At 44.7% G+C, this 25,727-nt stretch overlaps 1 protein-coding gene across 9 annotated transcripts in view; it reads right to left on the bottom strand.

Moving 5' to 3' along the window:
• B3GALT5 (beta-1,3-galactosyltransferase 5) overlaps positions 1 to 18,783 on the bottom strand; it is a 39,018-nt gene extending 20,235 nt beyond the window's left edge. For 3 of the 9 annotated variants that reach the window (XM_072807011.1, XM_072807007.1, XM_072807012.1), the window contains exons 1-3: positions 18,677 to 18,783; positions 2,233 to 2,346; positions 186 to 272 (exon numbers count right to left, since the gene is read on the bottom strand). The gene's annotated coding sequence lies outside the window, so the exon portion shown is untranslated. Of the gene's footprint in view, positions 1 to 185; positions 273 to 2,232; positions 2,347 to 2,725; positions 2,856 to 7,449; positions 7,477 to 14,448; positions 14,578 to 18,676 lie in introns of those variants that run through there. The other 6 variants (XM_072807013.1, XM_072807015.1, XM_072807010.1 and 3 more) reach the window with 5 other exon arrangements.
• Positions 18,784 to 25,727: the final 6,944 nt, after the last annotated feature.

The raw sequence follows: 25,727 nt of genomic DNA, 5'->3' as shown, positions 1-25,727 counted from the left end.
AGCAATGCAAATGGTGGTGGTTTTTCTCTTAAGATGACAATCTGCTCTAAGTATGACTGTAAAACAAAAATTCACTCCAAAAAAATGTTTAAAGAACCTTATTTCAATCACCAGACATCTTCTGTCAGCCTCTTGTTTTCTTTCCCTTCCAAATCAAGCTTCAGCAATAAACAGTTTATACTCACCCCTTGTACTGCTTCACCCACCACTTAATTAATTATCTTCAATCCACTGCAAACTGCTTCCACTCCCACTGCTTATCTGAATGCACTCTGCAAAGATGACCAACAGTCTGGTTTGAGTCAGGAAAGACTTAGATTGGGGATACTTATAATCTATTTCTCTACCCTGATCTACCAAGAATATTGTCTTTACCAGCCTGTTCCTTACACAGAGTTTGGGCAGAAGATGAGGGAAGAATTGAGAAATGCTCGAAACGGTAGAGAGTGACTAGAGGAACAGAAAAGAATCAACATGGAAAAAATAAAAATTAAAAATAAAAAAAAAAAGAATCAACATGGAGGATAAGAAGTGCTAGTGTAAAAGAAGGAGCGGCAGGGGCTAGATCAGAGAAACATTTCAAAAATTTAGAGGAAGGGAACAAGGGATCTCAGAAAGTGACAGATACAGAGTGGGAGTAACAAGAATTGAAAATTTTGCCAGGCATTGTGAATGCAGTCATCTTTGGTGTGTCCTTTCAAAGATCTCAGTAAAGGTTCAAATTGCCTTTTGGATATCAAACTGGTGATACATACATATCAGAAAAGACTTTGAAAGTATAATGTCAAGACTGAGCCACAGGGCACAGTGGCTTTTTTGGCTTTATCTTCCATGACCTACTGTGATGTCAGGTGCTTCTGTCCAAGCTTTTCTTCTTGTAACTTCCATACTCTTCGGCTTCTATGGGGTACCCATCATCTCTACTCCAACCTCCCTGATTTTTCTCTGTGGCTCTCCTTTGTTGACTCCTTTTCTTCATCCTGCCCCTAAAATTCAGGTGTGCCCCTGACCCTCTCTTCTGTTTGATACAACCCCGCTCATCCACTCCCATGGCTATACACAAAATAATCCCCAAAGCCATACTGTCCTTCACACTTTTTGCCTAACTCCAAAACCAACTACAACTGGACATCTCACAGACATCTCAAGTTTCACTCTTCTGAAACTGAAGGGCCTTGGAATCCACTCAGTGACACAAGCACCAGACCCATGGCCATTTACAGTTTTATCTCACAGACTCTAGACTTAACCACCTGCACTCTAGCCTCCATGCTATCAATCAGAAGAACATTCCCCAAACCAAAAGTCCAATAGCATTGCTTTTCAGTGGCAGTCCATCACAGCGCACCCTACACCTCTACCACAAAATGGCTTGAAGTTCCGTGAATGTACCATTTTGTCTCACACAGCCTATCTAATAAAGTCCTTTGAATCCCTTCACGTCCAGCTCAAACTTTTCCCCTACAGAGAAGGAAGCTTGATCACTTCCCAGTGAAGAGGCTTGACCAATTCCCTTCTCAGCACCACAGTTCCTTGTACCTACCTTTACTACAACTCTGCCAACCACAGCTATTTTTTTAAATAGCTCTCTCCAACTTTAAGCGATTTGAGACAAGAAAAAAAAAATTTTCATGTTTATTTAAATCTCAATATCTTATAACACACCTTTGACATAATAGATGCTCAGTAAATATTCACTGAACATGTAAATATTTACTCTTATGAGTTTGACTGTGTTTCTCTCTGCCAAATTCATATGCTGAAGTCCTAATCCCCAGGACCTCAGAATATGACCTTGTTTAGAAGTAGGGTCATTGCAAATGTAATAAGATGCAGCCATGCCAGGGTAGGATAGGCCCTTAATCTAGTATGACTGGTGCCCCTCTGAAAAGAAATATGGACACACACACACACACACACACACACACACACACAGAGAACACCATGTAAGATGAAGGCAGAGATCAGGGTGATGCTTCCCAAGCCAAGGAACATCAAGGACTGATATCAAACCACCAGAAACTGGTGGAGAGGCCTGGAGCAGATTTTCTCTTGTGGCCCTCAGACCCCACCCTCCACAACTTGACCTCAGACTTCTGGTCTCCAGAGTGTGAGGCAATAAACCTCTCTTGTTTAAGCCCTGTAGCCTGCGGTACCTTGTTAAGGCAGCCCTAGGACACTTATACATTTACTAAAGAATAAATGGATAAAATGACTCAAAGCCATTATTACCTGAATATCTGCAGTGTGCTTTTAGCGTGCTTTGCCAAGCAGCAAACACAATAGCAGTGTTAGACAGAGTTCCGCCCACGAGCAAGGAGTCCTGTCAGGGTGTTCCTCCTCTCTCTGTGAAGACATTGAAAGGGAAAACGGTTTTTTCCACATAATTTTTCCCCACTAGATTTTGTTTCTGTTTGGAGAAAACTCAACAGGGAGGAATAGTTATCAAAGACAAATGGTTACATTAAAAAAGACTTAAAAAAATAAAAATAAAAAAATAAAAAAGACTCAAGAACAGCTCGGTGGAGGCTCTCTGTCCATTCAGCTGTGTCCTGCCCTTCCTTTGGTATTTGTGCCTCATCCTGCCTCCTGGGCCCCCCCTTTCCTCCTTGGGCCCCCTCTAGGCAATCACAGCTCTTCAGTGCATCTATGAAAACCATGTTCCCAGAGACAGAAAAAGAAAATGTTAACATGCAAACATCATCTCTAGTCAAATGCCACTCACCCCCTCGTGTCTTTTGGTTCTTCTCCTTGAAAACCCAGCATGGATGCCATGGATCAATAGGAGAGGCCAGAAATGTGTGAGAGAGAAATTTCACTGACCTAAATAACCCATGCTCAAATGCTGACTGAGTCACTGTCATGTGTGTGTGTCGGGGAGTGTGGCTAAGATTGTCACAGGGAATATTAACAGAACCAGGACCCAGATGCTCAGGAAATCCCCCCTGTGACACCTGAGTTTCTTGTGGGATCTGCTTCCAGTTCACTCACATTCCCTGTGCTCCAAATCTGGCTGAAAGTACATAGCTTTCCCTAAAGATAATTCTGGCAGGAAAACCACAGATTTTAATGTGAAATGATTCACAGTGAAAATATGACACTTTTTTAAAGTTCATTAAAATTGTTAAACATTGGTGGGTTTGTTAGAGAGTCGTCCTGTTCCACTTAACAACACCTCCTCATTTTTTCACTGGTATCTGGCTCTGGGTGCTGGTTGTTACACAACGAGTAGGGACTACTTTTCTATAAAAAAAACAAAACTGCCCCCAAGAGTTTTATTGAGAATATATATTCTATTTTAATAATAAAGAGAAACAAAACACATCAGTTAGAGAAACAGGAACTCAAATTTTGAATAAAATAAGTGAATTACAAGATTTTCAAATCCTACTCATTTTCATTTTAAACCAGTATTTCCATTATTACAACTACATGTACTTCTGAATAGCAATGCAACTGTATACAGACTTAAGAGGAAAACAGTAGGCTATCATCCTAACCATAAAGCAATAAAGGAATTAACATTAAGTTTAATCAAGATTATACTTAGAAATAAAGAAAATTGACTAAGAGGTCAAAGGAGAAATTAAATGTGTAATAACAAAGTACTATAAAATGAAACAAACGAGACCACCACATATCATTCCTTAGGATGTGTTCAAAGTTGCTTTCAGAGGCAAACGCATAGCCTTAAGCATTTTCATTATTAAAGAAAAGAAAATTTTTAAAAACTAAGCTCTCGGGCAGCCCCAGTGGCCCAGCGGTTTAGCGCCGCCTTCAGTCCGGGGTGTGATCCTGGAGACCCAGGATCGAGTCCCACATGTCAGGCTTCCTGCATGGAACCTGCTTCTCCCTTTGCCTGTGTCTCTGCCTCTCTCTCTCTCTCTCTCTCTCTCTCTCTCTCTCTCTGTCATGAATAAATAAATAAAATCTTAAAAAAAAAACTAAGCTCTCAAAGAATTTAGAAAATAAAAATTACAGAAAAGAGCAGGGATGATAAAACCAAAACCAGTACTGAATTAATTCAAATATTAAAACAAAATATTACTAAGAAATATGCACATATCCTCTCTTTAAAATGGACTAAGCCCTTGTATATCCAATAAAGGGAAAGGTGGCAGAAAAAAATACAATGAAAAATGAGAAAATAAGATGTTGAGAGTCCTATGTTTGGAACCCAGGGAACTGGTCAAATCTTAAGTCAATCACTTGCTAGTTATGAGACTCTGAGGATATTTACCTTACTAAGGCTCCATTTTCTCTATATATGAGAAATGCAAAACTTGTAAAATTGGAAAGTAGTGCTAACTACTTCCTAAAGTTTTTGTGAAAAGCAAGTAAATACTTCACAGTTCCCAAGAACTAGTAAGCACTCAGGCAACACTCTAGATCATTCCTAAGGCTTATATGATGCTAGTTTGTTTGATTCATAAATCCCTACAATCTCATCTTAACTTTTCCTAGGATATAATCATTTGATGTAGTCCACTGTACATGATGACATTTGCAATTCCATCTTCAAAATAATGCAATTCATAGAAATTGGTAAAAATACAAATTCTTACATTTGAAGTGGAATCACATGGTTGTTAATGAGCTGGCGAGGGGGCAGCTGATGTGCAATGATCTGACAAGAGTCAAATGTCCTCCAAAACATACGTCCCTACAGCACAGTTGTGTGCTGCAAGAAGCCTCCTACTAAAATGTAGAGAACTGACCTGTTTAGATCTGACTGCAGAAAGCAAAGATTAAAATGGCAAGAGTGAGACAATGTCTGGGAACAGAATAATGAAGAGCAAAGAAGAGAATTTAGAAAACATGAGTCAGGAGGGGGGAAATGGAGGTAGAAAGGGTTCAACTGGATACATAGGAGAAAAACCACATTAATGTCCCAACACTAGCTAACAAGAACAACTCCTGCATGCCAGCAACTGTTCTGAGTGCTTTTCATATGATTACTCACAAGTTGTCCCCACACATTTACAAGACGGGCTCCAATGTTCCTTTTGAAAGGAAACCGGTAGAAGTCACCAGCCTGGGTTGTGGAGTGAGTTAATGGTCAAAGTCAGCATCTACAGCCAAGCTAAGGTGCCCCAGGACCCACAGTCCTCAGTCCTACATCTGCTTCTCACTCCCCTTCTCAGAGCCACAGAGAGTGCCCCAGGGACCAAAGATATCTAAAGAAGGAAGGGCCATCATCAGTGTCAATCCTATAGAAGACTGTGGGGTCAGAAGCTTCCAAACTTCCACAATGCAGCTTCAGTGGAGTAACTGTGGCTAAAATCAGGCAGCAAATGCCAATCCTTCAGGAAGAAAAGGAAGGCAATGGGGGAAGGGAGCTTAAACAAAACTACCCATACCAGAAGCCAACAGCTAAAGAGATGAGGGTCCAAAACATGGATGGGAAGGAATGGAGCCAGTTGGTCCAACCAGAAAACAGGACAAACAAGATGGTGATAAATGATGGTTGATGGAGAAATACAAGGAGGAGAGCACGGCAGAAAAGAAATTAATGCTGCCAACATCTTTCCCAGAAGTAAGGTTTAGGACAGTAAGAGAGTCTTATCTGTTAACATCATCAAAACTACAAAACTTATCAAAACTTAGCATCAACAACAACAAAAACTGATCAAAAATCAGGCAATGGACTTGAATAGGCAGTCCCCCACAAAAGATATTCAGATGGACAACAGATGCATGAAAAGATGCTCAGACATCACTCATTATCAGGGAAATGCAAATCAAAACCACAATGAGATACCACTTCATACCTGCTAGGATGGCTATCACAAAAATAAATTTTAAAGAATTAACAAGTCCTGGCAAGCTTGTGGAGAAACTGGAGCCCACTCTTGTGCTGGTGGGAATGTAAAAATGATGCAGGACTCTGGGAATGTAAAAATGGTGGGAATGTAAAAATGATGCAGGACTCTGGGAAACAGTATGGCAATTCGTCAAAGAATGAAACATGGAATTACTATAAGGTACAGTAACCCCACTTCTGGGTACCATCTAAAAAGGAAACAGGGAAAAAAATTAAAAAAAAAAAAGAAAAAAGAAAGCAGGGACTTAAAAAGTTATTTGTACACCCATGATCATGAACAGCAGCATTCACAACAGTCTGAAGGTGAAAATAACCCAAAAGTCCATTAAGAGATGAATGGATAAAGAAAATGTGGTCTATCCAGACAGTGGAATGGTTTTCAGCCTTAAAAGGAAGTACTTTCTGATACTTGCTACAAACATGGATGAACCTTGAAGACACATCGCTAAATGAAATAAGCCCATCATAAAAGGACAGACACTGTATGATTCCATTTATAAGAGGTCCCTAGCATAGTCAGATGTATAGAATCAGAAAGTAGAATGGTGGTCGCCAGGGCCAGGGGGACTGTGGGTTTCCTTTTGGCATGATAAAGGTGTTCTGCATTTAGACATTAGGGATGATAGGAAAATATTGTAAATGTACTAAATGTCATGGAATTGTAACTAATGTGGCCAACATAATTTATGTATATTTTACCACCATAGTAAAAAGAAAACAAGGGGTTCATTGAATTGCAAGTTTTGTGAGTAAAATTTATATTGGTATTGAACTCTGGTAAAAATTGTTCAAAAAATAAAAATAAAAACTGTTCATAAAATCTCAAAAAAGGAAAAAAAGAATCAAGGTTGAAGGGAAACCGAGATCAGAGCTAGAAGGGATATGGAGGCCTTTCTATCACTGTAGGGCAAGTTTTCCCAAACCGTGCCCACCAGACACCAAGAGGACCTGTGTGTGTTTGGGGGCAATGCTTAGGGGTGGGAGAGAAGTTGATTGCAAGTTGGGGGACCACTGGATTAAACAAAATTAGACAGGCTTCTTCACTGCAAGACTTTTTGGAAACTTTACGAAGTTAACGTTCAGAGTAAATTTCAAAAAGAAGTTTCATAGGCAGGTAGCCCAAATTTCTTTGATCTCAGAACAGTTTGTGAGGAACACATCCCACAGACTAATGAAGAAACCAAACAGATAAAGAAAAGATTGACCAAGTGGGGTTATAGCTGGGTCAACAGCAGGAGAGGTGGGTCAGCAGGTGAGAGCCACAGACTCTATGAATCTGAGTAAGTAGGAACCAGCCACATGAAAAATGCCTTTCCGGGATGCCTGGGTGGCTCAGGGGTTGGGTGCCTGCCTTCAGCTCAGGTCGTGGTCCTGGGATCCAGAATCAAGTCCCACATCAGGCTCCCTGTGAGGAGCTTGCTTCTCCCTCTGCCTGTGTCTCTGCCTCTCTCTCTCTCTCTCTCTCTCTCTCTCTCTCGGTGTCTCTCATGAATAAATAAATAAAATATTTTTTAAAAAATGCCATTCCAACCTCATAATTCAGCTTCTCTAACCATTTAAACCTCCCCTATTATGCTTGGCATTATCAGTTTTCATTAGCCTGAAAAAGCTCCTCCACATCTTACCTGATGGAATCACGTGCGCAAACCACCTTGCTTTGGCATGCCACACTGTGCTGCAGATGACCCAAAAAAGAGATTCAATGAGACAAGTGTTAATAGCATGTGTTAGAAGTCAGGAAAAAGTGCCCATCAGTCAATGGACATTATAGACATAAGTGCTACAATGTAAATCTAAAACAGGAAGCAGAAGTCTGTCAAAGAATAATGGAGACGATTACTCACTTTGCATATAGTTTAGTTATTTTTCATATAAATTATTTTCTCCCTTGGGAGAGTCAGCTGGAAAAGTGACTCTTAGAAACAAAACCATGATTCACAAGAGAGTCAGGATGGAAAGAAAAAACTACAGTCCTAGATGATAAATCTTACTTGCTCATTTTGGCGGGTCACCTGATTAGTTAATAACTAGCAAAGAGGGAAATTCAGCATTGTGTCCTTGAGAAAGCCAAATAAGTATCAAAAAATTTCAATTTCAGTTATTTATGGGTTCTCCAGGAAACTCTGAGAGTGCACTAAGGAGCACTGGTGACAGGCTGTACCTATGACATGTTGACCACCACCCTTCCATCCACTTTAGTAAGGCTAGCCCTCTACCACTTATTTGCTTCTTTCAAATTTCTCAGTTCCTTAATCCATGTCTAACTATAATAGGCACATGTTTCTCTACAAAGCTATCAAACACCTGGGCACTATGCCAGGCTTCATACAAAACTGGGGCACTGGGTGGCTCTGTCAGTTAAGCATCTGCCTTCAGCTCAGGTCATGATCCCAGGGTCCTGGAACTGAGCCCCTTATCCGGCTCCCTGTTCAGTAGGGAGCCTGCTTCTGTCTCACCATCTGCAAGCCCCCCTGCTTGTACTCTCTTGCTCATTCTCTCTCTCTCAAATAAATAAAATCTTTGAAAAGAATAAGAACTAGGATACTGAACGCCTACTCTGACCTACTGCTCATTGCTTGAATAATATTATCAACTAATATTGCTTAAATGTGTAATAGGCTATCAAGACATTTGTTTCTCTATTTTGTCCACACTAACATAAAACAGTTCAAACTGGCCACAAATAGATAAGCAACATTCAAATGAAAAGCACAACTCTTGGTATATTCCTTGAAAGTGGTAGCCAGGGGGAAAAACACTAATTCTGTAAAAAAAAAAAAAAAACAGATTTTGCATGTACATTTAACTGGGGTGGTAAAATTAGTGGAAAGGTAAGGAACTGAAATTCATAAACATCTTATTTTTATTCAGCTCCCTTCCCAAGCCAGAGAAAAGCGAACAGAGGTATAAATAGGAAACCTCAAGGAAATGAGGGAAATGGCCCTCTAGAGTAAAATAAGGTCAAATCTCTACAGCTGCCTTTCCAACTTCCAAAGGGTGAAGAAAGGCCCAACAGAAAGGAGAATTATTACCACCCCCAAAGATAATTGCCTCCAATAGAGCCAGAACTTATCAAAAGTCAAAGGAGATATAGCAGACAGGTTAAGAGGGTCAACTTAATACTGTAAGAGTTCCTGAAGAAAAGAATAATGGGAATAGCTGAGAAGAAATATCAGCTGAGAATCTTTCAGAATGCAAGATGGGAGTCCTCAAATCAAAACTGCAGCCTGAATATCCATCATCATAGATGAAGGTCAGTCTACACCTCAACACAACCTAGTGAAACTGCAGAACATCAAAGGCAAGTAGAAAGTCTCAAAGGCTACCAGAGAAAGACAAACTATCCACAAAAGCCTGACAATCAGATACACAGAAATCTCCCATGACTGATAATATAAGTCAGAAGATAATGCAGTGTTACCTTCAAAACACCAGAGGGAAATAATTGCCCATCTCAAATTTTATACCTAGTTAAAATAACATGAAAGAGTGAAGTCATAATTAAAACATTTTCAAACACACAAATAGGAATTTTATCGCCATATAGCCTCACTAAAAGAATTATTAATGGATGCACTTCAGCAAGCTATACAAACCCAGGCCTATATCAAGGAATACAGGACACAACAATGAGAAATTGACCAAATATGTGGTTAAATTTAATTTATGTCTGTAACAATAAAATTTTTCATTTTTAAAAAGTTAAAGCCAAACACTAGGCAACATTTATAAAGGAGAGAGACCATTTGACAATTAAAGTTTACTAAGATCCTTGTCAAGACAGGGAGATTGATAGAAATACTGAAAATCTTTAAATTATTTATGGTTAAAACACATGACTCAAAATTAAGGATAATCACTAAAAGAGTGGAAATACAGTCTGTAGCTTGAAAACCAACACAGGGTTGGGACTGGGAACCCAACAAAGTTTACTTATTCAACAGGAAACAAATAATAAAGATAACTAAAGAATAAACTTAGTAAAGAGAAAACACAGGAGATAATAAAATTAAGTACAAGTACTTCAGAAATCATAAATAGATTAAATTCACTTATTCAAAAACAGAATTTATCAGATTGCCACAAAAAAAAAATCTGTCCATGAGCAGATTCAAATGACATACCCTAAGTAAAGATACAAAGCCAAGCAGGAAAGACACCTGCAAGAATCAAGGTCAGAGGAAGCCCTAGTGCAGCCACGTGAAGCAGAAGAGAATTCAGGCCAAAAGCATCCATACAACACAGCAGCTCACCGTGTGATTTTATGATATAGATCCTTGAAAAACATGTAAACTTGTTGCAGCATAGTCTCAAAACATATAACAGGAAACCTGACAGTATTATAAAGATAAATTGTATTTTCATACATCTTCTCAGAAAATAACACAAGCAAACCAAAAACAAATGATAATAATGATCTGATGAAGAAACTGATAAACTCTATTCAATAAGTAGGGAAATAGGGAATAAATAAATCAGCAGATTCTCTATAATGTTTCATGTAGATAACTGTATTTGACATTTTGGTTATTTGTGTCTCCCCAGCATATGAGAGGGTTTCACTTCCTAAACTTTCGAAGTTAGACTCAGCCATCTGACTTTTTCAGGCCAGTGCAATAGGAGCTGAAGTGCTAAAGGCTGAGAGACTTCACTGCAGATGCTTGATTCTCTAGCTCTCTTTGCACTGCTTGGGCGAGTAAACGTTGATACAAACATGCCATACGATCCAAGCAGCGTTAAATGATAAATCAGTATATAAAGGACAGCTGCCTCTAAAAGTAGCTTGAATTGGCAATAGACTTTGCCTATGTGAAAACAGACTTACAGCATTAAGATCTGAGATTTGCAGGTTGTTTCTATGGCATAATCTAGGCTATTTGATCTGACACAATATTGTCTGCAAATAATAACAACTTCGTTTCTTTTCTGGTCTTATTGCACAGGCTAGAAGCTCAAGTACCATGTTGAATATAAAGCACTGATAATGACACCCTTGTTTCGCTCTTGACTTTAATAAGAATTCTTTTAAGGCTTACCATTAATATGATGGTAGGCATTTCAATAAATGTCTCGGACAAATTAAGAAAGCTCCCTGCTTTGTCAGGAACTAGTGCTGAAATTTATTGATTCTTTTATTTTGGGCTGCATCGTTTGAGGTAATCATGTATTTTTCCCTCCTTTAACTTACTGATGTCATATATTAATAAAAACCTGATGTGTTATTTAGGAACTTTCCATTTGTGTTTAGAAGCAACACTATTTTTTTAAGATTTTATTTATTTATTCATGAGAAAGAGAGAGAGAGAGAGAGAGAGGGAGAGGCAGAGACCCAGGCAGAGAGAGAAGCAGGCTCCATGCAGAGAGCCTGATGGGACTCAATCCCGGGTCTCCAGGATCACACCTGGGGCCAAAGGCGGTGCTAAACCACTGGGCCACCCGGGCTGCCCTAGAAGCAACACTATTAATTATTTTATTTTCTTTTAGTGCGGCCATCTGAAGTTGAGAATTTTTCTGTTTCTTATAATAGCTTGCACAATGAAAGGGTTGCTTTTTGTTGTTCCCTTAAAATTTAGTGAAGTTCATCTCTAAATCTTTCTAGGGTTATTGTCTTTTAGGATGGGATCAGGTATAATTCTGATTATAAATTCAGTGTGTTTCAGACGCCTGGGTGGCTCAGCGGTTTGGTGCCTGCCTTTGGCCCAGGGCGTGGCCCTGGAGTCTCGGGATGGAGCCCACGTCCGGCTCCCTGCATGGAGCCTGCTTCTCCCACTGCCTGTGTTTCTGCCTCTCTCTCTCTCTCTCTGTCTCTCATGAATAAAAAAATAAAATTTTTAAAATAATAAATAAATAAATAAATAAATAAATAAATAAATAAATAAATTCAGTGTGTTTCATTGTTATTTTTTATTCAGGACCTAGTTCTTCTTCAGTGAACTTTGTTATTTTTACAAAATGATCTATGTTTTGAAAGGTAACAGCACAAAATTGTTTTTAATATTCTATTACGATTTAAAATTGTCATTTCTCAGGGCACCTGGCTGGCTCAGTCATTTGACCATCGACTCTTGATTTCGACTCAGGTCATGATCTCAGGGTCATGTCAGGCTTCATGCTCAGTAGGGGGTCTGTCTGAGATCCTCTGTCCCTCTCCCTTTGCCCCTTCTTCCTTTGCTCATGCTTGCTCTCTCTCTCTCAAAAAAAAAAAAAAAATTAAAAATAAAAGTGTTGTCTCTCCATGGTTGTGCACCTTATTTATTTTTAATACAATTTATTTATGCTCTTTTCTCTTTTTCGTTAAATCTTGCTGGGCTTTATGTCCCTGGTTTTTCTAACAAATAGTTTTTGAGTCTGCAAACACTGCTGTCTGCTTTATTCTCTATTTCACTCATTGCTACTCGTATCCTCATTTTTCCTTTCCTAGCCTTTTAAAGGTTAACTTTGTCTTTTGTCTAACTTCTTGAATTACACACCTAATATATTTTAAATCCTAACTCAGTTGTATGTTTGAAATACTTCATAATTTGAAAAAAAATTTAATGCTTTCAAGCTACATTCTGAATTTGGAGGCAATCTAAAACCCAAGCGTACCCTGAAAGCAACTCTTCATACAATTACAGGATGCACAAAGAGAATCTAAACCCAGCAATCACAATTAGCCACAATTCCAGCTCCGCCTCCTTTGTATCCTCAGGCAACAGCAAAGCAGATAAAACATGATATCCAGAACACAAATTAAATCTCCAAGCAGAAAAGAAATAATTCTCACATAAGGAGAAAAGCAACCAAGGATAATTCATTCACATTATATCTGAAGGTAGAGCAGAACCTGCCCTTCTTAAATATAATTGATGTAAAGAGAAACAGCAAACAGGCATAACACCACAGAAAAGAAAGGACAGCAAAGGGAAGGAAATGTGGGAAAGACAAATGAAGAAGCCAGTCTAGAGAAAAATATATTCCCAGCAGTGAGTTACAAGTTCTCACATGGGTCCCGGTGATACTCAGTGAACGCCGGGGAAATATCCCTGGATGGGTTGATATGTCTCCATCCCTGGCTCCATCTCCAGATGGAACATGTTTGGCCTTGAGGTTGATTTGGAATATTTCATTAGAAACTGGATTGAAAAAAAAAAAAAGAAAGAAACTGGATTGATTAGTACTATCAACAATGATTTTAAAAGTTAAAAAAATAAAAATAAAAATAAATAAAAAAATAAAAGTTGTCAGCACATGGGCTGCCTGGGTGGCTCAGTTGGTTGGGCATCTGCCTTCGGCTCAGGTCATGATCACAGGGTCCTGGGATCAAGTCCCACATCAGGCTCCCTGCTCAGTGGGGAGTCTGCTTCTCCCCATCCCTATGCTTCTCCCCATCCCTATGCTTCTCCCCACCGCTTGCTTGTGTTCTTTCTCTCTCCCTCTGTCTCAAACTAATTTAAAAATCTTGGACAGCCCGGGTGGCTCAGCGGTTTAGCGCTGCCTTCAGCCCAGGTCGCGATCCTGGAGACCCAGGATGGAGTCCTGTGTCGGGCTCCCTGCATTGAACCTGCTTCTCCCTCTGCAAATGCTGCCTCTCTCTCTCTCTCATGAATAAATAAATAAAATATTTTTAAAAATAAAAAAAAATCTTTTTTTAAAAACCTGTCAGTGTAATACCATGCACTTTAAGCTTTAAAAACGTTGACCACAGTCCAAGCTACCAAAAAGGAAAAAAAAAAAAAAGCTTTTTACAATTTTACAATAAATGATCTGCGGCTATAAGACATTAAGAACATGAAATCAGCAAAACAAGAACAAAAGCATGAGACGACAATGGGAAAAAAGAGTAAAAAAGGAACCTGCAGAGCTCAGGAACCATATGGAGAGCCAAAGCTCCACAACAAAACAAACAAATAAGGGACAAATAGTAAGAAACAGGGCAGACAGCTGTCAACTTCAATAGGAATGCCCAGGAATGGCTTCAGATAATTGCAGAGAGTCAGAAGTTCAATAAAAGGGTCAGGGACCAAAATTTAGACAACAAATGAAATACCGTGCCCCTGTCATTGGTCACTGTATTCCAGCAATTTTGCTGTTTCACAAAGCTGCTCGGGCACTTTTTTTGGCAATTCTCTTTAAAACCAAGGTTTATTTTTTTTTTAATTCAATAAAAGAAAACTAATTTTGTTGCTTTATTTTCATGCCTCATTCTTGACCCAAAACAATCTTATTCATCATGGTAAAGTGCTCAGCACAAAATGAGCAAATAACAATAACAGTAAAATATAATGGCTGCTTGTGTAGCTCTTAATTACATCCTGGCACTGTTCTAAAGCTTTATCCATATAGAGCCATTTAATCCTCCTACCTCTCCCAACTATGAAATAAGCACTATTAGCTCGGATTTCAATGGAGGAAACTGAGGCACAGAGAAATTAAGGAACATGCCCAGGGTCACACAACAAGTGGTTGGCAGAGCTGGGACCGTGAACCTGGGCATCAGGCTTCGGAGCCCAAGCTCTTCATCTCTACATGAGTATTTACTGAATAAGTAAATGGATGATCAGCTACTTTATTTTCTGAATTCGGTCCCAAATAACTTCTGGTGAAAATTCTGGTTGATTTGTTTTCAAAATGAGTCTCATTACCTGACACCCAAATCTCCTGATCCTGGATTTCCACTGAAGGCCATGTGGGTTGCCAAGATCTCCATAAGTCATCTCGGCCATCCTCTCCTCTGGCATCTTCAGACACAGACTCAGACATCTCTCGCTGCCTTCAGGCAGAGAAAAGTCATCAGAAGAGGACCACTGGAGACCAGTCACAGAGCTTGAAGGAACCCTGTCCTCAGGCCAGCAGCAAAGGAGAAGAGCCTGGAATTAAGGGTGCTGGGAAGAGCCCTCACCCTTTTGAGGGGCTTTCCTAGGGACAGAAAGAGGAGAAGCAGAAGCGGGGGTGGGGGGAGGAGGTAAGGTGGGGAGAATATTACAGGAGGTCACAAGCCTGGGGTCCCTCAAGGGCATCAGTAAGAGAGAGAAGCAGAAACAAGGCTCCTGGAAGCTCCTGACTGTGGACAGTTATCCCTGTGGACAGGGATGTGGTAGTTCAAGGTGTGTTGGGTTCACATCCCCATCAGCATCCTGGTCATCTGCAGAGAGGCTGACAAGGACCAAGCAGGGTTTCACAGCCACTGGAACCAGGATTCAGGATCAGGATCTAATCCCGGTAGAAAACCAAGTAGAAACTTGATCCAAAGCCCTGTTAAATGGACAGGCATCCTGGAGATGCAAAAGGTTCCCCTGAGGCCCCAGAGCCCCAAGGCCAACTCCGAGCTCAGGAAGGCAGCGATGGAGCCCCTGAAACCCTTCCAGGATTGGTCTGGCCTAATCTGCAGCTGCTAGTGCCAGTCTGGCAAGCCCAAGGAAGGAGAGCTGCCCACTGATGTCCTCTGATGAAAGGATGAAGATTATCATCTGCTCGAGGAAGCTTGGTCAGGTGTGGAGACTCTCATAAAATCAGATATCAATAGTAGTCCTTGTTTCTTCAAAGTACCTACTTGGAAATAATACAAAAGAAATGGTACCCATGTTCTGGAAGGAACTTTGTGAAGACAACACTGTCCTTGTCAATGTTTTGAGATGACAACTTAGTGAAATACCGTTATGATCTGAGTTGCATTTGCAGAAGCTTAATGTCAGTAGGCCACAAAAGTTTGCTTTTTTAATTAACCTAACAAAGGAACTATAAAAGATGAGTTGACTTGAAAAGGGGAAAAATAAGGGGTGCCTGGGTGGCTCAGTGGTTGAGCATCTGCCTTTGGTTCAGGTTGTGATCCCGGGGTCCTGGGATCAAGTCCCACATTAGGCTCCCCACAAAGAGTCTGCTTCTCCCTCTGCCTATGTCTCTGTCTCTGTCTCTCTCTGTCATTCATGAATAAATAAATAAAGCCATTTTAAAAAGAAAGAAAAGGGAAAAATGCAAGACAGAAAACAGGTCTTAAAACATATGCAGCCATTCCTTAAAAGAAGAGATAGATACCAATTTTTTTTTTTACCTACTGCACATTACACCTGCAGGACTTATTTATCCCATAACCAGAAGTTTGTACCTTTTGATGCCCTGTACCCATTTTCCCCACCTGCTCTCACCCTGCCTCTGGCAACCACCAGAACATTCTCTTCCCTCTATGAGTTCAGTTTAGGGGTGGTTTTTTTTTTAGATTCCACATATAAGTGAGAGCACTTGTCTTTCTCTTTCTGATTCATTCCACTAAGAGGAAGATATTAAATACTTTCTCTGAAATAATTTGCATATTACATGCACCTGTTTAAGAAGAAACATCATAAAAGATGTGCACATACAAGACTATATAACTTCACTAAAATATTTTATCACATGCAAAGATGAGCAGAATCAGTACACATTTACCCATAAATGTGACTCTAGGAATTTCCACCTATAAAATAGTCTACAGCCATCCCCACCCCCAGCACTCACAGGAATATGACACCTCCCCAGATGCCTATCTTCATTAATTCACCTCCTGCACCTCATGAAATAAGGGCAGAAACAGCAAATGAGGGAGATGCGGTTGCAGTGATGTTAATATTTACAACAGGCAAATACATAACAGGGACTTTTGTAAGTTTGTCATGCTAACATAGAGGAAGGGTGAAAAATAACTTCACGACATCCGATTACTGCAGACTTAGAAAGGGGTTTCTATTGGAGGCTGTATTAATCCCCAAGTCAGACACCTAAACAGAAAAAAAAAAAAGTAAAACCAATAGGATTAAAAAGAAAAGTCAGATGCAATATTTACTGCACACATTTGGCCTGCATGACACACACACATGCATGCACATGACTGACACAGATATTATGAGAAAGACTCATTATAAAATCTTAAAGCATCTCTCTCCACTTAGAAATGACCTAAAGAGATATCCTTCTAGTCCTTTCCACAAGGCCAAAACCGCTACTACGGCTTCTTCATGAAGAGACAGACACCCTTTGCAACCTCCCACCTATCAGCGCTCCATAAACCCCACTGCAGGGAAATGCCTGCGCAGACTGCTAGGGGTTGGGCTTTGTTCCTCCGAAGGAGTTATTGATTTTAAGGGGAAGATCTTTCTTTTTTTTTCTTAAGATTTTTATTTTATTTATTCATGAGAGACAGAGAGAGAGAGAGAGGCAGAGACACAGGCAGAGGGAGAAGCAGGCTCCATGCATGAAGCCTGACATGGGACTCGATCCCCGGTCTCCAGGATCAGGCCCTGGGCTGAAGGCAGCACTAAACTGCTGAACCACCCAGGCTGCCCAGGGTAAGATGTTTCTATCCTGTTAACTCTCCCATCCTATGTTTGCACCATGCCCACCCCGTAACACCACTTCCTCAAGTGTGTGTGGTATGAGTAGAGATGATACTTTGTAAATGAATATACTATCAATAGCAAAGATAATAATAATGACCCAATTAAAAACTGGGCAAAGGACCTGAATGGACATTTTTCCAAGGACATCCACATGGCCAACAGGTACATGAAATGATGCTCAACATCATTCATCATCAGGGAAATGTAAGTCAAAACCACAGTAACAATAACCTCACACCTGTTAGGATGTCTATTATCAAAAAGACAAGAGAGAACAAGTGTTGGCCAGGAAGTGGGGAGGAGAAGGAGACCCTGGTGCAAACTAGCACAGCTACTATGGAAAACAGTAAGGAGGAAAGTAAACCTGAAAGATATGATCCAGCAATCCTAGTATATAATCCAAAGGAAACAAAAACATTATCTCAGAGCCATCTGTAGTCCCTTGTTCACGGCGGCAATAGTCACAATATCCAAGGTACAGAAACAACCTAAGTGTCTGCAGACAGATAAACAAATACAGAAAACAACTGACTGCTACTGAATCTTTAAAAAAAAAGAAGAAGAAGAAGAAGGAACTCCTGCCAATTGTAACTACATGAATCAATTTGGAGGGCAACATGCTAAGTGAATAAAAAGAGCCAAAGACGATAATGCACGATATCATTTATATGCAAAATTTCAAAAAAAAAAAAAAAGTGGAACTCACAGAGTAGGAAAGTGGTTGCCAGGGGCTAGGGGATGGAGGCAACAGGGAGAGGTTCTGAGGATGTATGTATAATACCATGAGCATAATTGATAGCACTGTGTCATGCAGTTAAATGTGCTGGGATCCAATTTAAATGCTCTCAACAAAACAAAACAAAACCCAGCAAGGTAAATTAAAAAAACAAAAACAAACAAACAAAAAACACTGTTAGACCAAGTTTGATGAAATCTGGTCTGTAACCATCTTCTTTTCCTTCATTTAAAAAGGAACAGGACAAGCCCAGAGAACCCGCGCTCCTCCTCCGTGCAGGGCGGCAAAAGCGCCCCAGCGGCCCGGAGCCACAAGACCTGGCCCCGCGCCCCCGCCTGCCCCGCAGGGCCCGCTCCCCCCGCACACGCTGGGTCCTCATCTGGAGCCCCCTCGCTTGCCCACTTCTCGGACCCCGCGTGACCCCGCACCTGTCGGTCCCCCACCTCCGGGACCCCCGCGTGGCCCCGCGTCCTCACCTGTCGGTCCCCCATCTCCCACCTCTGGGACCCCCGCGTGCCCCCGCGCCCTCACCTGTCGGTCCCCCATCTCCCACCTCCGGGACCCCCGCGTGCCCCCGCACCCGCACCTGTCGGTCCCCCATCTCCGGGACCCCCGCGTCCTCACCTGTCGGTCCCCCATCTCCGGGACCCCCGCGTCCTCACCTGTCGGTCCCCCATCTCCGGGACCCCCGCGCCCTCACCTGTCGGTCCCCCACCTCCCACCTCCCACCTCCGGGACCCCCGCGGCCGCCCCTCCCGGGCTCACCGTGCGCCCCGCGCTGCCCGCGCTCCCCGCGCCCCCCCGGCCCGGCGGGCTGCAGCCGCAGTGAGCTCACAGCCGCATCGCGGCGACACGGGGAGGCGCGCGGCCGGTCGTCGCCGGCGCCGGGTCCAGGCCGAGGGCGGCTGCCCCTCCGCTCGGCATTGAGGAGGCGGGAGGAGGGGCGCGGCGAGGCGCACGGGAAATCTGATAGGTGAGGCGGCGGGCGGCGGGCGGCGGGCGGCGGGGCGCGGAGGCGGGGGGGCGGGGGGCGCCCGGATCCCCTCCCCCTGCAGCCGGGCGCGGGTCTCGGCGCGCGGAGCTGTCTGCGGGGGTCCGCCTCGGCAGCCCCGGGGGAAGAGCATCCTTCGCGAGGCACCAGACATTCCAGATGGTGGAATTTGCTCCTATCCCCTTAGGCCCCTGCCTTGAGTTTACCCTCCTGGCCTCGCAGGGGACGGTCCCAAAGTTAACTTCGAGAACACTCTGTGCAGGGAAGGCAGTGCTGGCCCTGTGCTTCTCAAACCCCAAAATGCCTCTAGAAAGAATACCTTCCCCCCTTTCAGAAGAGAGAGGCTATTTCCGTCTCCAGTAGTTTGATTAGCAGCAATGAGCCAAGGTCAGCTAAGGGAACGGGGAGTTTGGGGGGCTGTTTAATCCTTAGGACGCCAAATGAAGTAGGTACTGCTCGCATTCCCATTTCACGGATAAGGCCCAGAGAAACTAAGGACTGGGGAAAGGTGAGCGGATGACAGAGAGATAGATGTGGTGCTGGCGTTGAGACCCCCGTGTTCCCTGGCAGGAAAAATAAAGAAAAAAATATATATATATATTTATGTACAGAAATATACATGTATTTTTTAAGAGTCAGGGACATACCATTTTTAAAAATATTTACAGCATTCTTTTTATTGAAACAAGAGCAATGAAAGTCCCTGAAAAATGGATGACACTCTGGTCCGTGAAGCCCAGAGTTTGTTTGGCCCAGGACATTCGAGAAGTGTTGGAAACTGGCATGCCGTGTGGTGCAGCGGGCCACAGGGATGACGGGACTCTAGCAAAGAGGCTCAGACAGCCTACCTCTAACACCGGATCCAGAATCATCTTCACACGGAAAGGAGGTAACGTGCAGGTCAGGGAGACATAGCACGCGTCACCTCATTCAGCGGTTGTCAGCCCCAGCTGCACAGTGACATCCCAGCCCCTGCCCAGACCAAAGAAATCCGACTTCTTTTCCTTTAATCTCATGTCTGCAATAGATTCAGGGCAATGCCACATCGCCAACCCCCACCCCCAGCGTGACCCTCCTTGCACAAAGATAAAGCAAGCTGACATTGGGGAGAGGGGTGAAGGAGACCCCAGAAATATTCAGTGAGGTGGAGTGCCAGAGCTTCAAAGGTCAGTATCCTTTTGGAATTTCTGAGACAAAAGGCCCCCCAGGAAGGAGCCAGGAGCGGCTGAGCTGTGGGTTGGAGGGAGGGCCCCCTGTGAAGAGGCTGATGAGTAAGAACATAGTAGCAGTGTAGCACCAGCACCAGCCTGGGTGACTAAACTCCCCCGCGCTTCTGCGCTGCTCCCGGCTTTTGTACAGCAGTTTCCTGGGGTAACCAAATGGACCGGGTGCACCCAGAGCTGAGCGCTGCTCACCAGCGCAACCCGGCAGGGTGCACCTCGGGAGCCCTTAGGGGCCCTGGGCACCAGCCCAGAGAGAGAACGAGGTGAAACCTGTCTTCACACATACCCCTGCCCCTTCCCTGAATCCCTTCCCCATCTCCCCCCCTCTCCTGTCACCAGGCCTCTGCGTGGCAGCTGTCAGTAAGAGCCACAGACACCTTAGCTCAGCAGGCTCATCGGACTCCCTTCTGGCTTCCTGGGGGCCTGTGACACAGGGCAGGTGTTTTTGAATCCGGATGAAGGGAGCAAGGGAGATGCGCCACCCAGAGAAAGAAGCCAGGGGAGGACGGCGGATGGGGACACTGTTCCAGGTGAGACCAGAATGGTGAAAAGAACGCACCTTCCAGGCAGAGGGAGGGCCCTGAGACAGGAATACGCCTGCCCAGGGCTCCGTATTACTGTGTGGAAGTGGGCTAATAGCACAGGGCAGACCGGGTAGGTCAGTGCACACAAATCGTATCGCCTTGGACGCACCTGTCAGGGAGAAGCACCATCTCATGGGCCGGAGCTCACAGGTGAGGCTCCGACACTGGCCTTTGCTAAGCTACGAGACCTTAGCAAAGGCCTTGCTCTGTCCCCTTCGCCCTGGGGTGGGCCTCACCTGTGAACCATGCAGAGGGCTCCCCTGGAGGCACGATTTAGATTTAGCTGCTCCCCACACCCACCCACACCCTCCCCAGAGTGGGGTGGGGGTGGGGGAACCTGTGACTGCCAGCCCAACGTCCAGTCATCCAGCTTGCTGAGACCCACATCAGGGATTCACACCCTCAGCATAGACATTGGGGGTCAGCCGGTTCTTTCTTTTCTTTTTAAGATTTTATTTATTTATTCATGAGAGAGAGAGAGAGAGTGAGGCAGAGACACAGGCAGAGGGAGAGGCAGGCTCCACAAGGAGAGCCTGACGTGGGTCTCGATCCCAGGTCTCCAGGATCACACCCTGGGCTGAAGGCGGCGCTAAACCGCTGAGCCACCCGGGCTGCCCCTAGCAGCTTCGTTCTTGTGGGGACTGTTCTGTGTGTTGTAAAATGTTCAGCAGGATCCCTGGTCTCTACCCGCTAGATGCTAGGAGTGCACACACACACCTATGCATATGCACACGTGTGCACACACACACACAGAGTTGTCCTCACATGTCCTGAAGGGAGCAAAATTGCAAGCAGTTGAGAACAGCCACTCTCACAGGAACGCATGGGACCCGGTGCCCCACGAACAGCTTCAGAACACACATTTCTTAGCGGCGTCCCATGCAAAAGGGCCAATTCGCAGCCTGCACATTGCGCTACACAGTGCGGCCCCCGGCAGCCCCCCGCAGGAGTCCACTTCCCCCGGTCACTCCAGCCTGCTCATGCTCCTGCAACAGGCTGCGCGCGTCCCCCAGGCAGGATCTGTAGCCTCCTCTTCCTTCTGTCTGGAACGCCCCTCTCCCAGATGCTCATGGGACCCTCGCTGGCTTCCCCCCCCCACCCCCAGCTCTCTGCTCCACTGCCCTCTCTGAGCACTGAGGCACAGCCCCTCCCGCCCTCATCACTCCGCAGCCGTCACCCTCCCTGGTCCTGCTTCGCTCCCTGGCGTTGCAGAGTCTTGTCTCTCTGTGTGTGCCCTGTCTCCCGTCCCAGAATGGGACTTCACTGCCTCCCCAGCAGAGGGCCCAGCACAGAGAGGATGCTTGAGAACTTGTTGGATAAGTAAGTGGGGGGCTGGACAGACACGTGTGCAGTGGCTGTGGAGAACGGGAAAGCAGAGAGGTCCTATGTCCTCGGGTTGGGCCTCTGGAATTGTGAGAGCAGAGAAGGATCCTTCCCCTCTTGTGGGCCAGTCAGTGGTGACAGGTGGAGGGGGTGTTGGCCTACCTCTCACTCATCTCAGAGAAGTTAGAGCCGCTGCCAGCACTTCTGATTAAAGAGCCGGGGTGGAACCAGCATGCATGCCTGCATGGTGGCTGAGACGGTCCCAAGGACCCTCATGCGAATTAACACACCCATCAGAGGTTCCTCGAGCCTGGCAAATGGCATTCCCAGGGAAGCCACTGTACTAATTAGAATTACATTTTTCAGGTCCAAAGGAGCTTAATGAAACATTAAACAAGTCTCCCAGAGCAGGGGAAAGGGCTGTAGGAACTGAGATCCAGGGCTCGGGAGGAAGTGGCTGCTGCTTGGAGTCTGGGGTCCCCGCTGGCTCTGTGGCTGCCCCAGCAGGGGACACCCAACCCACATGGCCTGCCAAAGCCAACCCACCTGGGCTGACCGCACTCCCCCCCAAGAGCCTGACTGTTCCCTCTCCACCAGGTGGGGGCTGCAGGGTGTAATCGTAATCCCCACCCCTCAGAGGGGGGCTAGGGGCTACTGGCCCACAAGGCTTGGCCCACAAGGCTGTGGCCTGTCACATCTTCAGGTTGGGACGCACATGGCCCCTCAATCACACCTTCCCAGCCAGTGAAGGGATCCACATTCAGAGTGCCGCTACAAAGGGCAGTTGACATTGGTAAAAAACAAGCAAACAAACAAAAACTTATCAGGTTAGGGGGTTAGGGAGGAAGGCTGAGTTCGCATGGCCCTGGCCACCTCTGGAAAAATAGAGCCCTCCGGCCATCAGGCGACAGCCAAAGTGTAGTGAACAGTATACAAACCTGCTTCGGTAAGCTTTGTGTTACTTACTTTATGATAGGTATTTTATCTTATTTCAGGATTATTCCAGAATAATGCAATCTCATGGCACATTAAAAAACCCGAGGATTCTTAGAGAATGACCACTGATATTCAGCTGTTCATACTCCGTCCTCGGCACAATGCACCATTATCCACAGGGCCTTATGCTGCCCCTGCCTCCCCGGGGAGTGCTGGAGCCTAGACCCCTAACCGGATTCCGAAATCTAACAACAGATGCTCATCTTGAATCTTTAAGGACGGAAGTTCCAGGCCAGGGAGGAGGTGGAGAGGTAAGAACACAAAAAGCCTGGTCGCCTGGTGGTGCCAACCTCCTCTCTGTAAGTGGCGCCATTGGTTGGTGGCGGTGACGACACGGTTGTCATAAGGGTTAAGTAAGATAGTGCAGCCACCGACTGGGCACCCAAGCTCTCGTTTTTAGAACACTCGATCCTAAAAAAAAAAAAAAAAATAGAACACTCAATTCTAAGATAGTTTTTGTTTGTTTATTTGTTTAATTCCATGTCCTGTCACCAGAGTGTGAAGCCACACCCTTACCTGAGCCTTGCCTTCGGAATATTTGCCAGCCCCCCCAGGAAACTCGTTCTTTTAAAGAGAGAGAGAGACATGATATGATTTATGTTTTTATTTATTTTTATTTTTTTAAGATTTTATTTATTTGAGAGAGGCAGAGAGAGCACAAGCCAGGGGCAGGTGGCAGAGGGAGAGGGAGAAGCAGACTCCCTGCTCAGCAGGGAGCACCATGCAGGACTCGATCCCAGGACAAGGGGCTCCGTCCCAGGACCTCGAGATCATGACCCGAGCTGAAGGCAGACGCTTAACTGACTGGGCCATCCAGGCGCCCCAGGAAACCCATTCTTTAGAGGTAGCTATCACCCTTGTCAGAGAAGCTGTCTGTGGGCTGCTAAACGATTTTTTGACAGACTGTAGATCAACTTCGTGCTCAACGGATTTTCTATGATGGAGGAGATCTTCACGTACCCTGAGCTCAGCAGACAGCTCCCGGAGAAAACCCTTGGAAGAGAGAGGGTTGAGTCCCCATGGCCATTTTTGCAAAACAGGACATTCATCCCAAATCTAAACACTCTGGAGCAACACTGATTGTCCCTTGAGGAGGGTGCAAAACAAAAAAGCACTGTCTTTCTCCTTCAGGCACAGCCAGTGGCAGAAGAAGACCAACTTTTCAGTAAGTGACCATGTTAGGAGTTAGACCTGGACAGGAGTGTTAGCGGAAGTCTAACAAAATGTGGTGGGAGCAGTTGATGCTTCTAACCAGGGGTTGAACTTAGTCTGTTGTGTTCCATCTTTTTCTAACATTAGAAACTCTTTTTTTTTCAAATGCAATGTGTGTGGCCCTCCAATGCCCGGGCGCAGAAGTGAGCTAGATCAGGGCTGCTCTGTTGGGTGATGGGGCCCCACCACCTAGGGACTCCCCCTTCCTTCCATCGCCCCAGGTATACCATGTTATGCCCAGGACTGTGCCCCATGATGCCTCCACATGTCTACACAGGAGGATGAGTGTGTCCTTCCAGTGCTAACACCATGGTTAATGGAACCACAGTAGCAAACAGAGGAAGCCAAGGCAGGTCAGGTACTGGCAGCTTCTAATGATTTGCTCCAGGCCCTTCTGCTTCTCTTCAGGCTCCTACCTTCTAGGTAACTACCTCCCTTTTGCCCACCGGTGGCTGTGCCAGGGTGGGGCGAGGAAACGGAACACTAATCTCAGGGTGCTTTTGGTGGGCCTTCTTCCATAGAGTGGAAGCACACTAGAACCAAAAATCACTCTCCCCAGACACTCCAGCTCCCGGAGCACTCTTGATGCAAGCAGTCTCACTCAAGCTTCTAATAACCCCACCAGGCAAGCCCAGTGGGGACTTGCAGCGTGGGCTTCAAAGCCACTTACCAGCCCGGTCACCCCAGGGTCCCACATCCACGATGGAGGTGTCAGGAAGGCGCTTTGAATTGTGTCTGGCATGCAGTGGGCCCTCCATACGTGCCAGCTCTGATGGTTGGGTAAATGACCCAGGAGCACATCTCTAAAAATGGGGAGGAGGCAGATGTCCAGGACCCAAGCCTCAGATTCCACCCTTGGACACCCCCTCCCCCCCCCCCCGCCCGCCACCAGCCCTGCTATTCCAGGATCCTTTGTGCGGTTGCTCCAGTGCCCACAGAGGCACATTCGATCTCCAAAAATAAGAAGTGCCAGCAGTGCTTGGTGAATGAGCAAATAATACTGTGGTGTCAAGGCTCTGTTTTGCAGAATTCCTCATAATTAGTTTTACTGTGTAAAGCCTGGGAGGAAGAATTGATCATAGTCCATTTAGGGAAACTCACTTAGCCATCTCTTGTAGAAGTAGAATTATTGTGAGTTATTAGGAAAGCTGTATGCCAATCATTATTCTAAATGTTTTTTTTAATTTTTTTTATTTATTTATGATAGTCACACAGAGAGAGAGAAAGAGACAGAGACATAGGCAGAAGGAGAAGCAGGCTCCATGCACCAGGAGCCCGACGTGGGATTCGATCCCGGGTCTCCAGGATCGCACCCTGGGCCAAAGGCAGGCGCCAAACCGCTGCGCCACCCAGGGATCCCTATTCTAGATGTTTGTCATGTGTTAGCTCATTTATTTCTCACGACAGCTTTGTGAGGTAGGTGCTAGTAGATCCCCACTTTACGATGAGAATATTGAACCACAGAGAGGCCAAATAATTGGCCCATG

The sequence above is a fragment of the Canis lupus genome, chromosome 30 (genome assembly GCF_048164855.1).
Source record: "Canis lupus baileyi chromosome 30, mCanLup2.hap1, whole genome shotgun sequence".
Lineage (NCBI taxonomy): Eukaryota > Metazoa > Chordata > Mammalia > Carnivora > Canidae > Canis > Canis lupus.
Note: the sequence above shows the minus strand (reverse complement) of the source record. Positions and strands in the feature narration are given on the sequence as shown.